Source organism: Macrotis lagotis, chromosome X (assembly GCF_037893015.1).
Source record: "Macrotis lagotis isolate mMagLag1 chromosome X, bilby.v1.9.chrom.fasta, whole genome shotgun sequence".
Classification (NCBI taxonomy): Eukaryota; Metazoa; Chordata; class Mammalia; order Peramelemorphia; family Peramelidae; genus Macrotis; species Macrotis lagotis.
Genome location: NC_133666.1, coordinates 173,591,761 through 173,606,345, shown reverse-complemented (window position 1 = coordinate 173,606,345; position 14,585 = coordinate 173,591,761). Strand labels below are relative to the sequence as shown.

General features: G+C 35.7%; 1 protein-coding gene across 6 annotated transcripts in view; it reads right to left on the bottom strand.

Moving 5' to 3' along the window:
• The window catches only part of AOPEP (aminopeptidase O (putative)), a 632,574-nt gene that overhangs the window by 596,114 nt on the left and 21,875 nt on the right, over nt 1-14,585 (bottom strand). The gene's annotated exons all lie outside the window — the stretch shown is intronic.

Sequence of the window (14,585 nt, the reverse complement as noted above, 5' to 3'; positions counted from 1 at the left end):
GCGCTTCTCCTTTCCCCGCCCCTGGTTCATTCACAGCCGCCGTAGCTCGCCCGGCTTCCGCCCGCGCTTTGTAATAACCTCAGGAATTTAGCATCCCGGGACTCACCACGGGGCTTGAAAGGGATAGAAGACCCAGAAGAGTAATAGGAAAGAGGAATCAATAACTTACCTAAAGTTCTCATTTACTCTCAGTTTATCTCATTTACTATGTTTACTATAGTTTATCTGCTAGAGGAGCACGGCATACCATCCTCCCCAACCCCCATTTTACAAAGGTGGAAACCGAGTCTGAGATTAAGTGTGCCTGAGGCAGGATTTGAACTGGATCTTTCCCATCTCCTAGCCCTGTGCTCTTAATCCACTGCAGACACCTACCTGCCTGTTTTATTCCCCTGCTCAAAATCTTAGGTGATTTCTTATTGCCTCTAAGAGGAATTTCTACCTGGTTTTCCGCTTTCTGATACCAAAATAGATTTTTGGATTTATTTCTTTTACATTGACACCCTTTGTGTTGTAGTCAAAGTGACCTACTAAATGTTCTCCAAAATTGAGATTCCATTTCCCCTCTTCTGTAGAAGCTGTCCCCAATGTGTGGGATACGCCCCCTCTTTTAACCTCAATCACCTAAAAATGGCTAATTTCCTTCAGGTGACTCCTCTTATTTGAAAACTGTGCTGGTTCCTCAATTTTTTTATAGGTTTTTTTTTTTTTTGCAAGGCGATGGGTTTAAGTGGCTTGCCCAAGGCCACACAGTTAGGGAATTATTATGTGTCTAAGGTGAAATTTGAACTCAGTTACTCCTGATTCCAGGCCACCCCTGGTTTCTTAATTTTTAATGCTCTTTCTCATTCCTGAAATTAATTTGTATTTGATATCTTTGAGAAACCCTAGGTTAAGAAACTCAAGCAATGGCAATCCCAGCTATTCCACAATTTAGTAACTTACACTTAGGGATTTGTCTGAGGGTATTGAGAAGTTGCGTCTACTTCACATAACCATTATGTGTTAGATTTAGGACCTACATCCAATTCTTTTGGACTCAAGTTGCTATCTTATCTACCTTACCACACAATAAAATGCAAATGTCTGTTTGTTGGACATATTGCTGGATAGTGCTTTTGTGAGGGAGGTTGTGGGTGAGGTACTCCAAAGAAACATAAATGCTCAAATGATCCCAAGCCAGAGAGTCTCTTAATAATAAGCATGTAAATATGAAGCTCCCCAGTTCTATAATCCCATGGGTACATAATCAGGAATACAATGAGAGGCATTCCCCAATCAAAAGTTAGATCTCTAGGTCTGTGCCCTGATATCTGATTATTGTTGTGGGGCATACTCATCGGTACTGAGTTGGGGGGGGACCCATGGGGCAGCCAATCAGAACTACAACTTTTCCCCTTCCCCACATTATCAACCATAAGGGCATTGTGATTAGGGAAATGTATTAGTCTTACAAACATGGTTAAGAAGTTTGCTAAACTGGTTTTGATTAATAGAGCCTTGCCTTCCTTGCCTAAATATAGGCATTTAGGCAATTATTGGGTACACTAGAACTTCCCAATATAGAACTGGTCAGTCAGTGGTCAAATAAGGAATCATTTCTGTTAGCTAGAGCCTAACTAATGGAGCAGTAGACCAGTTCTCACAATTTTATAATCTTTTCTTTTATGAATCCATTCTTTTTGCTTTAGGAGTAATTAATCTCCTTTATTGCAGATATGATTAATAGTTGTATATTTTCCTTCTTAATATATTCTTTGACTTTTCCTTCTCTCTATCCCTTACACTTCTTTTATAAAAAGGAAGGTGATCAATTCTAATAATCTAATAAATGGTCTATTTCCATTCTCTCTCCTTTTCAGATAGCCCAGACCTTTATCATCAACTTTTATATTTTGTTTTTCTCATTTAACCTCCCCTTGATGATTTACCTTTCAAGATTGAAAAAATTTTCCTTGTGACTATTTCGTACCCCATTCTACTCCCCTGAAACCTCTCCTCACTATTCCTATTCCCTCTTTTTTTTATTAGGTTTGGGTTTTTTTTGCAAGGCAAACAGGGTTAAGTGGCTTGCCCAAGGCTACACAGCTAGGTAATTATTCAGTGTCTGAGACTGGATTTGAACCCAGGTACTCCTGACTCCAGGGCCCGTGCTTTATCTACTACGTCACCTAGCCGCTTCTTCCTATTCCCTCTTTTACCACTTGAATTTATTATATTTCTGCTCCAAAATCTGTGTGTGTATGTGTGCATGTTCAACCTTTATTTGTCTAGTTTAGATAATAGTGAGGTTCATGAGATGTCAACTTTACCTCCATGTTTGTAGGCTCTTTTTCTGGCACATCTAAATTTTGAGACATTATATATTTCTCTCCTTTCTTCCTTGTTTCTTCTCCAGGATATTTCTTTCCTTATCCTTTTTCTTTCCTCTCTTAAAAAGAACAAAGTCATATGCTGGTCCTGAGGTCCCATCTAACTTTAATTCTGGTATAATTTTGCCCAGACCTGGTCCTAAGAGGCTGTGGTAATGAAAACTGAAAATGAAATATGGCAATGAAAAACTTAATTTTTCCTACATTCAGAATATTTGATATTAGCATTCAAGTCAAAGAAAGCATCAATGGTATTGGTAATTAAACATATACATGCAAGAATGATATTGTCCCATTAATTCTGTTTTTTTTAAGATTTTTGCAAGGCAAATGGGGTTAAGTGGCTTGCCCAGGGCCACACAGCTAGGGAATTATTAAATGTCTGAAGCCGTATTTGAACCCAGGTTCTCCTGACTCCAGGGCCGGTGCTCTATCCACTACGCCACCTAGCCACCCCTGTCCCATTAATTCTAACTCAGTTAAATATGAATGCAGATCACTGCTTGCATGATTTATCAAATTATAAGTAAGCCTTGCCAAATGTGTAACTACATTCATAAATAATTCTATCATTTTTTATTTCACGTCTTCAACTGAAAAACCTATGTGATTGGCAGACTATTTTGAATCAACTTCAAGATCAACATAAATTATATTTTATGTTTTTAATATAATTTGTAAAATAGACATAAATTTTGTACCTTATTCGTAAGCAGATTGGTTCTGATGAGAACATATAGTTTCCTTTCCAAGCTCTTCATAAATTTGTAAATTATTTCTTTCTTAGACAGGGTGGGGGTGATTTCAGTTACTTTAAAAGTGAATGTTTTGGGGTGGCTAGGTGGCGCAGTGGATAGAGCACCGGCCCTGGAGTCAGGAGTACCTGGGTTCAAATCTGACCTCAGACACTTAATAATTCCCTAGCTGTGTGGCCCTGGGCAAGCCACTTAACCCTATTGCCTTGAAAAATCTAAAAAAAAAAAAAAAAAAGTGAATGTTTCATTCAAACTGTAGAGACACTCCAAAAACAGTAAATGATTTGTTTTATTTTTGTTTTAACACTCTTGAGTGATTCCTAATTTGGGCTTCTATTGATCAGAAATAGATGGATATATTGAGCTGTATATTGTATATATAGTGTGACTTCCCAGTGTTTCCAAAATAACATCAGAATGCTATTGCATGTGAATCAGTTAATCCTTTTTAAAGAAACAAATGAACTGATATTGATAGAGAGAGGTAAGTGAAGACAGTTTTAACTTGAGTGTGTTACATCTGACTCTAGGCCAATGGATTCTTAACAGAACCACTCTCTCTTTTGTTAGTTTTTTAATTGTTTTTGAATTTTATAATTTTCCCCCCAATCTCATTTCACTTCCCCCATTCCCCACAGAAGGCAGTCTGATGGTCTTTACATTGTTTCCATGATCAAAATTTAATATTTAACTGAAGAATTAAATTGAAAGATACCAGGCTGCCTCCTTATATATTGAAAATACTGAAGTTTTAACTGGGAAGGTTTGGTCTCCTTGAAAAGCCTTGATGCAGTAAGGTTTGCGTGACTAGATCATTGATTAAGTGTTAAAAAACTGTGCTATTACTTATAGTGCTACATGTGTGACTTTGGACAAGTTAGCTCTTCATATGTAAATTGGTAGGGTTGGACTAGATCCAAGATGTCAAACATTGGTCTGCAAGCCCCAACACTTTTGATTGCAGTCTGAATCAGATTAAAATCCAAATAGGGAAACAGTTAACAAAACAAATAAACATACAATAAAAAAAATAGATAACATTACATATTTAAACTAAATCAATATGTAGCCTGAAGGGATCCTTATGTATAGATTAGTGGCCTCATTTCTATTTGAGTTTGATACCACTAGACTAGATGATCTCTAATGTCCCTTCCAGAGAACCAAAAAAAAATTCTGGGATTTGCAGCAAATTGCAAAAATGGGATATATTGCAAAAAATAACTTTTAAAAATTTGCTAGTCACTAAACAGAAAGCTGGTAAGCCAGGTGGCACTTTAGGCATATTCTTGGGCATTGACCAACTGGTGGATTTCAGAGAAGCTCTATCGTTTGGTTCCACCATTGACCCCAATGTTATAATGGTGGTGTTCCCTACCTTCTCTTGGCTTTTGAGTTGTCATTAGATTGCCAAATATTCTCTAAGCACTCTTCTTGAGAAAAAGGAATCAGAGAAAAGCGTAACTTTGCCACAATTCATATAAACCATATTACACAATTATTGATCTTATTGTCATTGTACTCTTTACTAGCAAACATACCAGAATACAAACAGAATAAATACTTCTGAAGACAACTCCACAAATCATGATGATCACTTTACAAAGGAAGGATATTCAAGGCAAATATATTGCTTAATGTCACTGTTGGCTATCATCTTCTTCCTCCACACTCATTCTCTGTTTTCATAAATAATTTGTCACAATCCCTTTTCCAATGTCCTAGCACTCTCAATCTGACCTTGCATCAAGCACTCTTTGCCACATAAATTAACAATCTGCTACCTCCTGATGTCTCTAAATACTATTACAGATTTTCAATGAGTCATTCCCTCCTTCAGCTGTCCCAGCAGTAGTGAGAACTGTAAAGGAAAATTTCATACACATGGGTCAGCATTTGCTCCTCTCTCATGTTCCAAGTCCTGGCAGTGTCCCAGTCTCCTGGGAGTTGGATCATGCATTTAAATTAGGACCCCATGAAAGGAATATTGCATTCCCAGGAAATGCAGAATAAACTGATCACACCTGGATAATATTAATCCATTCTAAGGGTCTGGAGATGGAGTAGCTAAGTCTGAAATGGAGTCAATAAGATATATTAGGAAAGGAATTTTAATGGTGGTTTTTACATAAAAAGCAACTTTCAATATGCTTAGTATTCCCTGAGCAGAAGAAATTTAGGTCTAAAAGAGCAAGGATTTTCTATATTCATTATTGATCCTTAATCCAGATTCTCCTCACCTGGAAATGTATGGAGTGTTCTCAAAAGCACTGTATAGTAGTCACCATGATGTGAGGAAGTGTGTTCAAGTGTGTTTCTTCTCTCTGTATTATGGTATGTTTGCTAATGTATCATAAGACAAAAATTCTACTATCAGGGAAAAAATTATAATATTTAATAAAGAAATAAAACAATGTGGAAAAATTTGTTATAGCACTGAAGGTATAGTTCCAAAATGGCCCATCATTTTTCATGGCAACATTAGTGCTTCATATATGAAGAATAATACTTTTTTTAATCAGAGAAATGATTAAAGTAGATTCCTTTTCAGAACTGAAAGGTCTGCCTAATAACTGCAATAGGGTTTGAACTCCATAGAGATTGTACAATGATGAGACTGCAAGGGCTATCCTAAAGAGTTCATGTCTCACTTTCCCCAACAAGGTAAAGGGACACATTTGGTTCACTGTTGAAGGATGTTCTATCAAACCCTAGATGATCCTTTAGGTCCCTCAATCTGGGTATGGAGAGGAGCAGACTATATCAGAGAGAATTGACCAATAAGTCTAGAAAAAAGTGACTCGTTTAGTAGACCTTAAAAATAATTTCATCCTCTCATTTGCTTCCTTTAACATCCCAGGTGGCATCCTATAACTCTGTGACTTCCCAAGAGAGACAGGAATAGAGTTTCCCTTCTTTACCCCAGAAGTATTTTAACTGTCCCATATGACCAAGAATAAGAGAATTTGCTATGAAATCAGAAGCGTGAATCTCTAACTACTTCTTCTAATTCATGTTTCTTTCTTGATTTTACATGATCAAGCAGTGATTGAGATAGAAATATGTTCCTTCTGGGAAGTGACCTTATAAGTTATAGAAATAGGGAGATTTTTAATGTCCTCAACTCAGAGACAGCTGCATTATAGGGCTACCCTCTATATGAATTGCAGTGCAACTTGAAGGATATGGTCATTAACAGGAGAATAATACCTGGCCAGCATACAAGGAACTGGAAAGAATTATTTAGGCAATAGAGAACCAAGGTTAAATGTAAAATACATATTCAGCAGTCCTGCAAAATGCATAATGTCTTAATATTTCAAAAATATCAACTTCTCAAGAGTGTTTATCAGTAGTTTATATTTTTATTGCTGCTTTCTTTTCTGTCATTGTATACTTGTGAGTCTTTTGTGTAGAGGAAATAAATAGCTATTTTATACCTGTTCATTTTATATTGAGTACCATTATACATCTTCACTTTGGGAAGACTCTAGACAGGAAGCAAATCCAAAGTTTAAGTTATTCTCTCTGAGACTTTGTGATAAGGGTACAACCAACAAGTCAGAGATGAGACAAGAGTTTTAATTCTTTTTTTGGCAGTCAGGATCCCCTTGGGTTTGATCTTAGCTGTTATACATGGATCAGGAGTTGAGTGAGACAGACTCCTTAGGGGAGAGGGAGAAAGTGCCCCCCAGTGACACAACATCAATATTTTAATTGCTTCACAAAAAATACCCTTATTTCAATTTAGTTAAAACATATCAGTCAGTCATATAAATTCTTTTTTCTAATAGTTGGGTTAGAAAAGGTTTTATATTTCCTTTATACCATAGTTTTTTTTATAGCTTCCCATTCAGAACAAAGCAGTTTGGTAATTTTCCATCACAAATTGATGAACATAGTTTATCTCATTTATTAGGTTAAACAAATTTATAATTTTGCCTGTATTTCTTGAATATGAACGAATATATGAATGAGTATCATGAAATTTCTGTATTTCTTCTCCCCAACTAATAGACATACTGAAATTTTCCAAGCAATATTAAAATCTATGAAGTTATGATTGCAACTTTTGAACTAAATTTCTAAAACATTTAAAGTTCTTTTCATTGTTTCCTCATATTTGTAAATTATGTAAAGGTTTTAATCATCTCTATAATAGCTTTATAAAATATATAATATATAATAGCTTTATAAAAGCTTTATAAAAGAATTATTAGAAATCATAGGAATTGGGGTCTGAAGGGCTCTTGGAGTTCATTTAGTCAAATTTCCTTACCATATGAATAAAGAAACTAAAAGAAGTGAACCAAGTTATTCATAATTACATATAAATAAGTCAAAACTGGGACCAGAAGCTGAGTCTCTGGACTTCAAGGCCATTGCTTTGTTTAGTTCCATTTGCTACACAGGGTTGGAGGTCTACTGGTCAATTATTGCATATTTACCAGTTGATTCTCAGAGTTGGGGTAATTTTTCATATAATTTTGTTTATGTAGGTCTTATTAGACCTTTTATAGCCCAGTAGTATAGTTGCTATAGACAGCTAGTTTACAATAAGTACTTGGCAAAACTTGAAAGCAAATGGTAAATGGCATAAACAATGACAAAATGTGATTATATATTGCCAAATAATATACATCTGGGAAGACAAACAAAACCTATTAAACAAACAACAAATAAGTATGATAAATACCAAATATGTTAACCATAAAAAACACAGAGCTGGATCTCATCAAATCACAACTGAATGAAAATCTTAAAAACTCTTTAGGATTATAATAGGGAGGAGATCCCCATGCAGGAGGTCTGGAGTTGGTTTCATATCAAGCATTATTCAGTAATACTGATTAAGTTACTTAATTTTCTGCTTGAATTTTCCTATCTAGAAGAGGAAAACAGTACATATCTTTGTAATGATATTATAGTATATAAATACTACAGCAGTGTAAATAGGAAAGGGGAAAAAGAGTCAGAATTCAATGATGTCATAATTACCAAGAAACTTAGCCTCAGAGAAGAATTAAGAAACTGTAACTTGTTTTTTCTCTTTTAAAATGTAGGGGACCATATGCAATATTCAGACTTTACCTGGAACAAATCACTTTGGGGGCACTGAGAGTTTGCTGTTCTCTAGAATGATCTGGTTTTGAGATCCTGGAATAACACAATATTTAATAACCTGAGAAAACAACACCAGGACTCAAAAAGATACAAAATCATCCCCCCACCCCAGAAGTTTGCAGGGCATAGTTTCAACACAAGGAACAAAGTCAGAAAGAAGGTTGAAGGAATAAACCAATTAAAAAAATAGAAGCCCTCCATAAAGAACCTTGTGGTGACAGAGACACTAAAGATACAAACCAAGAAGAGAAGAATGACTCCCCCAAAATCTAAAAAACAAAAAACAAACAAAACAGATTGAGCAAAAGATCAATTCAAGTTACTTAAGGAATGAAGTAAAAGATTTGGAATAAATATTTAAAATGATTTTAGAAATCATTCAAATCTATGTTGAGTGAGACACTGAGGTGATGCTCATCCTTATGTGTAACCTAAGAATATGGTTGTCTCTTCTGAGTTAAGCTTTGTTGGGTTCATTTCATCAGTATAATTGCTTCCTGCCACAGTACTGTGGGCTTCAGGAAGTAAGGAAGGTGCTTTGATCAAGATCCAGATTCTAAATTAGGAGAAAGTATCTCTTCAGCTTTCCTAAACTCACCAAATCCAAAGAATGTAGTAGATATTTGACTATTAGACTAAATGGACATTTGTTTCTGTAAGAACCACACAAAGTTCAAAGGAGCAATCTGGGCTTACTATCAGAAAGACTTCAGTTCAAATTCTATCTCTTATTAACTGAGTGACCCTGGACAAATCATAACTTTTTTCAGACTCATTTTCCTTATTGGTAAAGTGAGGGTCCCTCCCTTACCCTAGTAGCCTTTAAGATCCCATCCAGATCTAAATCTACAATCCTTTTAATTGCTGCAGAATAAAATAGAATTAAGAACTATCCAGTTACATAATTCATTCAGAAAAGGTCTATCAGACATAACAACAAACTTACTTTGGTTGGGGTTTTTTTTTTAATCTGCAAGATGTGTTGCTTTCTCCATCATGACATAGTGGATCAAAGTCTACCTCACTCAGGAAGACCCCAAGCTCAAGTCTTGCATCTGATATATACATATGGGATCCTGGGCAAGTCTCTTAACCTCTCAATACCCTAAATTCTCTAAAAATTATTCATTTTAAGAGTATTAGACATATACCTGCTTTGATAGAGAATGTTTTCTCTAACAAGCATTACCTATTCCATTACTATCACTAACCCTATCTAAGACATTTTTGGTTAAATTAGGAATATCCTAACTTGGATTATAAAATCTGGTCTGACAATACTGAATTTTTATGAATAAGTAAGAATGTGTTATGGTCTTTGATGTTTGATTTAATGTTAAACTTAATTACTAATAGCCTAAATGTGGAAAAAATAGTTGGCTCATAGGTCTATACTTCTATCACTTGATACCAGAAATGAATTGTTGAGAAAAATAATTTGTTTTCAGATAAAATTATGCTGATTTATTCAGATGAAAGGATTGTAAAATCAACTAGGTGGTACAGTAGTTAGAATGTTAGACTTGGATATAATATTCTCAGTTCAAATCTGGCCCCAGATATTTATTAATTATATGATTCTAGGCAAGTCATTTAACTCTATTTCTCTCTGTTCTTTATCTGTAAAATGAGATGGAAAAGAAAATGTCTAGCCACTGCTGGATTTTTACAAAGAAAATACAAAATAGGGTCATGAAGAGCCAGACATGACTGAAAAACAAATGAGCAACAAACCACTGGAAGATCAGAAATGAAGCTCATTTTGGTAACAACTAAAGTCATCAACAAATCAAGTGAAGTAGCATTTATTAAGTGTCTTCTGTGTGCCAGATACAAGATATGGGAAATAAAAGAAAGACAAAAACAATCTCTACCTTCAAGGAAATTACATTCTACTGGAGAAGACAACATGCAGACAGTATGTAAAAAAGAGTAAAATATAGAGAGTAAGTTGAAATAATATAATAGAAAAAAGTGTTGCCATTAAGGGAAACAAAGGAAGACAGTTTTAAGATATACAAAAGCAGTTGGAGGTGTGAGACTAGAGATCCGACAGAAGTGTAGTGGAAAAATGGAACTGAGAATCAATTACATAGAAACGATAATCAAATCCACGGGCTATGATGAAATCAGATGAAAGAAGAGAAGAGGGCTCAAACTAGAACCTTCGAAGACACCCACAGTTATTGGGTGTTACATGAATGAAGATTCAGCAAAGGAGACTGAAAAGGAGCAGGCAGGGAGATGGAGGGGAAAAAAAAGGAGAGAAAATACCATGGCAACCTGAAAGAAAAGTTATCAAGAAGAGGGTGTTGAACAAAGCTAAAGGCTACAGAGAGCTCCAGAAGGATAAGGATTGAGGAAAAAGCTGTTAGATTTGGCAATAAGAAATCATTAGTAACTTTGGGGAGAGAAGTTTCAGCTGAATGATGAGATCAGAAGCCAGATTGCAGAGAGTGAGAGGAAAGGAAACAGAGGCAACAATTGTGGATGACCTATTCAGGGAGTTTAGTCACAAAAAGTCTCACTTAGACATATAGAAGAGTTTGCCTCAACAAGGTGCTAATTTACAGAAAGCAAATTAAACTTTAAGGAGGCAGAAGTAATTTGCTGTTACTGCTAAAATTGAGAAATGTGATAAATGAAAAATTAAATAAAAGAATGAAAAAGAAAGTAGATCCATTTTTAGTAAATTTTATAGATGGCAGAAAATTACAGTCATGGACAAAAACTAACTATTAATAAGGGAAAGGACTTCCCTGATTCAATCTACCTCAGCTGATAGGCAAGAAATTAACCCACCATATCTTTTTTTCCTGGACACTGAACACTCAGGAGTCATGTGAGGTTAGGACTGAACTGAAACTATTCTGGATTCTTAATCTTCTATTTCATGGAGGGGATGGTGGATAGAATTGTCAGCTGACATGGTTTGTGCTTTTGAGAATATTTTCTATTCTAGTTGTTAAGAACTACTTGGCTGAGCCTATAGGGTCTGAAACTATGCTCTTCCTTGAATTGTCTCTCCAACTATGCATGATCCAGTTTTAGTTGTAGGGAGTCAGCCTCTGGTGAAAGGATGACCCCTTCTTTCCCCTGCTCATTAGCTCCCTGTAATCATGCAAATGAAATGATTTTAAATTATAGAAAATTAAAGTATGGCAAACAAATATAGGGAGATTCTCCAAAAGGAGGAAAATTAAAAAAAAGATAACCATTTGAATCTAGTATGGAACAAGTACTTTATTCTAATACACACAATAAAAGCTAAAGAAAAAATTCACAAGTACACATTAGCAGAACAAGATTCATTAGCTTAACAGAATTCTGTGACTTAATTTATAACTATTGTTAACAATCTGCCAGTAAGCCAATAGTATAAACCTCAGCAGTTTTACAAGATTGCTAGTCAGTCATTTTATATTTCACCTCAGCTTTGTACTATCACTCTATTATACTCAAACGTGATCTAAACTTCTAGTCTAACTGTTCCCACATTTAACCACTCCTTCTGCCACAGATGCTGTCACTTTTCTACTAGCTGATCATGAGGCTTTTTGCACTAAAAATACCACGTTTTGGCTATATTTATCCCAGGGTTGCTCCTCAGTAACCTCTTCAGGAAAAGAGACATAAAACAAACCAGTCCTACATCTAAACATCTCAGAGGGACATGGAGGCTGGGTGGAAGATAAGGGCAAATTGTTGTTCCCTACTCAACTCTTGGAATATGGTCTTCATGCATTTTGAAGTCAGAGAGAAAAAATACAAAATAAATCTGCACTGATCCCTTTTGTACATCCGCTGAGTTGTCAGCTTCTCTAGCTCAGTAACTGATTTGCAAACTCTGTTATCTCATGTTGTAAGCCCCTCAGTGATTGGAAGCTGGTCCTAAACCTGTTCCTAGGTCCACTGAATTCAGTAAGGGCATCTCTGATACATATTCAATGAAATGTTCTTGTTACTCCATTAATGTATTTTCATGATTTGATATCAATTTTATGTTTAAAGAAAATTAAGCTTTTTTACCATCACCCAAATCAAGTGGTTAATATTGCAGTTTATCACAAGGAAAAAATTCAGTGGGAATGGGGGTTCATATCATTAAATATAGTAGAAATGAACCAGAAACAGTTTGTGAGGACATGAATGTATGACTGAACTATTTCAGATACGGCATAGTCTTCTCACTGCTGCACATTCTCTTGCTTCGATCATCCTTTCTAAATTGAGGATTTGGTTACACTGGGCTAAGCAATTTACCCCTTTTCATTTCAATTATCCATCCATATTAATTTATTTCCTTACATAAAACACCAGTTTCAATAGATCATTTATTCATCAGCCCCTGCATTCTATCACACCACACTCCAGAAGGACAAAACTGGCTTCTATTAGATAGACAAAGCAATAACTTCTTTGAACCTTTGGTTTAAGCCTGAAATCAATTTCCATCATTCTAAATGAGGAAACTGCCAGAGAACATTTATAATAAAGCCCTCTTGGTCAGGTTGACAGTTGAATACAAATAAACATAAGCCAATGGAGAAACATTTCTATTTATTTTCTTTTCTGACTAAAAACTGACTTTTTCTTTTCATTTGAGAGGTATTACAACACAGTCAGCTAATGTGAATTTAAACAGCTTTTACAACATAAGAGAGGCCTTCTTAGGGTTAGAGATTCTCTGCCATGCTCAAGTGAACTTTTTAAATTACATTTCACTCAAACTCAGTCAAATTGTCCCTTTTCTGGCCAGTTGTCTTTGCTCTGAGGATTCATACAGAAATTTATTCTTGTCCTCCTTATTTTCATCCCTCACCTTCCACCTCTACCCCCAAGCTTGGGGCTGGTTTGCAATGGCAATGACTTGTGCAGGTGCAGGGGACTAGAGAGGGCAAGACCACCTAAGTGGGAAACCAGGTGTGGGGACAATCATAACATTCTCCCACCCCCAGAGAATTCAGGGCAATTGGGACACTAAACCTTTACAATTGTTTCTATGGCAGTGAACTGTGATACCAGAGACAGCTGTGACTTCATTGAAGAAAACAAATAACTGGCAGGAGGCCTGTCAGAGGTTTGCTAATTTACCCACTGATATCTTTGTCATTCTCAATGAGCTCTGACCAGTCAGGACTGAAATGGAACACACACAAACACACAAAAGCTTCTACTGAAGTCATTGCTTTCCTCCTCCCCACTGAAGACAACAGGGAGCTTTGCTTTTGTGGGACCTCCAGACCAAAGTCTGGCATCTCAGAAAGGAATACAAGCAGCATACTTTTCATTAAGGGTCTGATCTCACTTCTTTCTCCAGCAGACTGGACATTGGTTTCCTTCTGTTTGCTGAATCTGTATGGTGCATATTCAAACTCCAAAGCTTCTCATTATTTCCTAGCTGTGACTAACAGTTTTTGTATGTAGTCTTCTCTAATCTTGAATGGGTTAGAATTTGTTTTTGTATTTGAAGAATCATTTCAGAGACATATGGGAACTAAAATAGGGTTTTTCTAAAGCTGTTTAATAATCTAGTAGGACTGTGCTGCACTAACCTTAGTTTGCTTTTCTTTTATGGTTTATTAATCAATTAATCATTTCACAATATTCCAGGCACTATACTAGGCATGGAAATAGAAAGACAAAAATGAAACCGTTTTTGCCCTCATTGAGCTTGTATTCTGTTAGGGAGTCATTCTTCCCCTTGAATCTTTCTCATATTTAATCTTATCATTCCAAGATCTTAAAGTAATTCAGGGGATAGTTTGGAGATTTTTCTATTAATACAAATGCAAACTACTTTTTCATTAAGTAATCAGTAGTTCAAACCCTCACTATAGTTTAATCGATGTTACCTACTCAATAAACTAGAATAACTTCCTTTCCTAATAGAATGACATTTACTACTACTATAGCTTCAAACTGCCAGACTAAACGGCTCCCTTCTGGCACCTCAACACTCTAATTTGGTTCTTAAAGAGACAGAAACAATAATAGTAGCGATACAGTTGTTATAAAGCTATGTGCAAAATATACACAATATAAGTACAAGGTAAGGAGGGAGGCAAGTCTAATAATAAAAGATCTTATTAAATATGTCTTACCCAATATATAATTGTCTCTTGGATACCACTGGCTTTTGGCTAAAATAACAGCTTCTTAACCTGGCATTTAAGGCTTTCTACAATTTGTGTCCATCTTACATTTCTAGCCTTGTACTTGCCTATCTGAATTGCTCGTTTTAGCCAAACTGTTTTCTTCCATGTCATAGAAACATATTTTTCATTTCCACACCTTCATATATTCCATAATCCTTACTAGAAATTTATCTTTT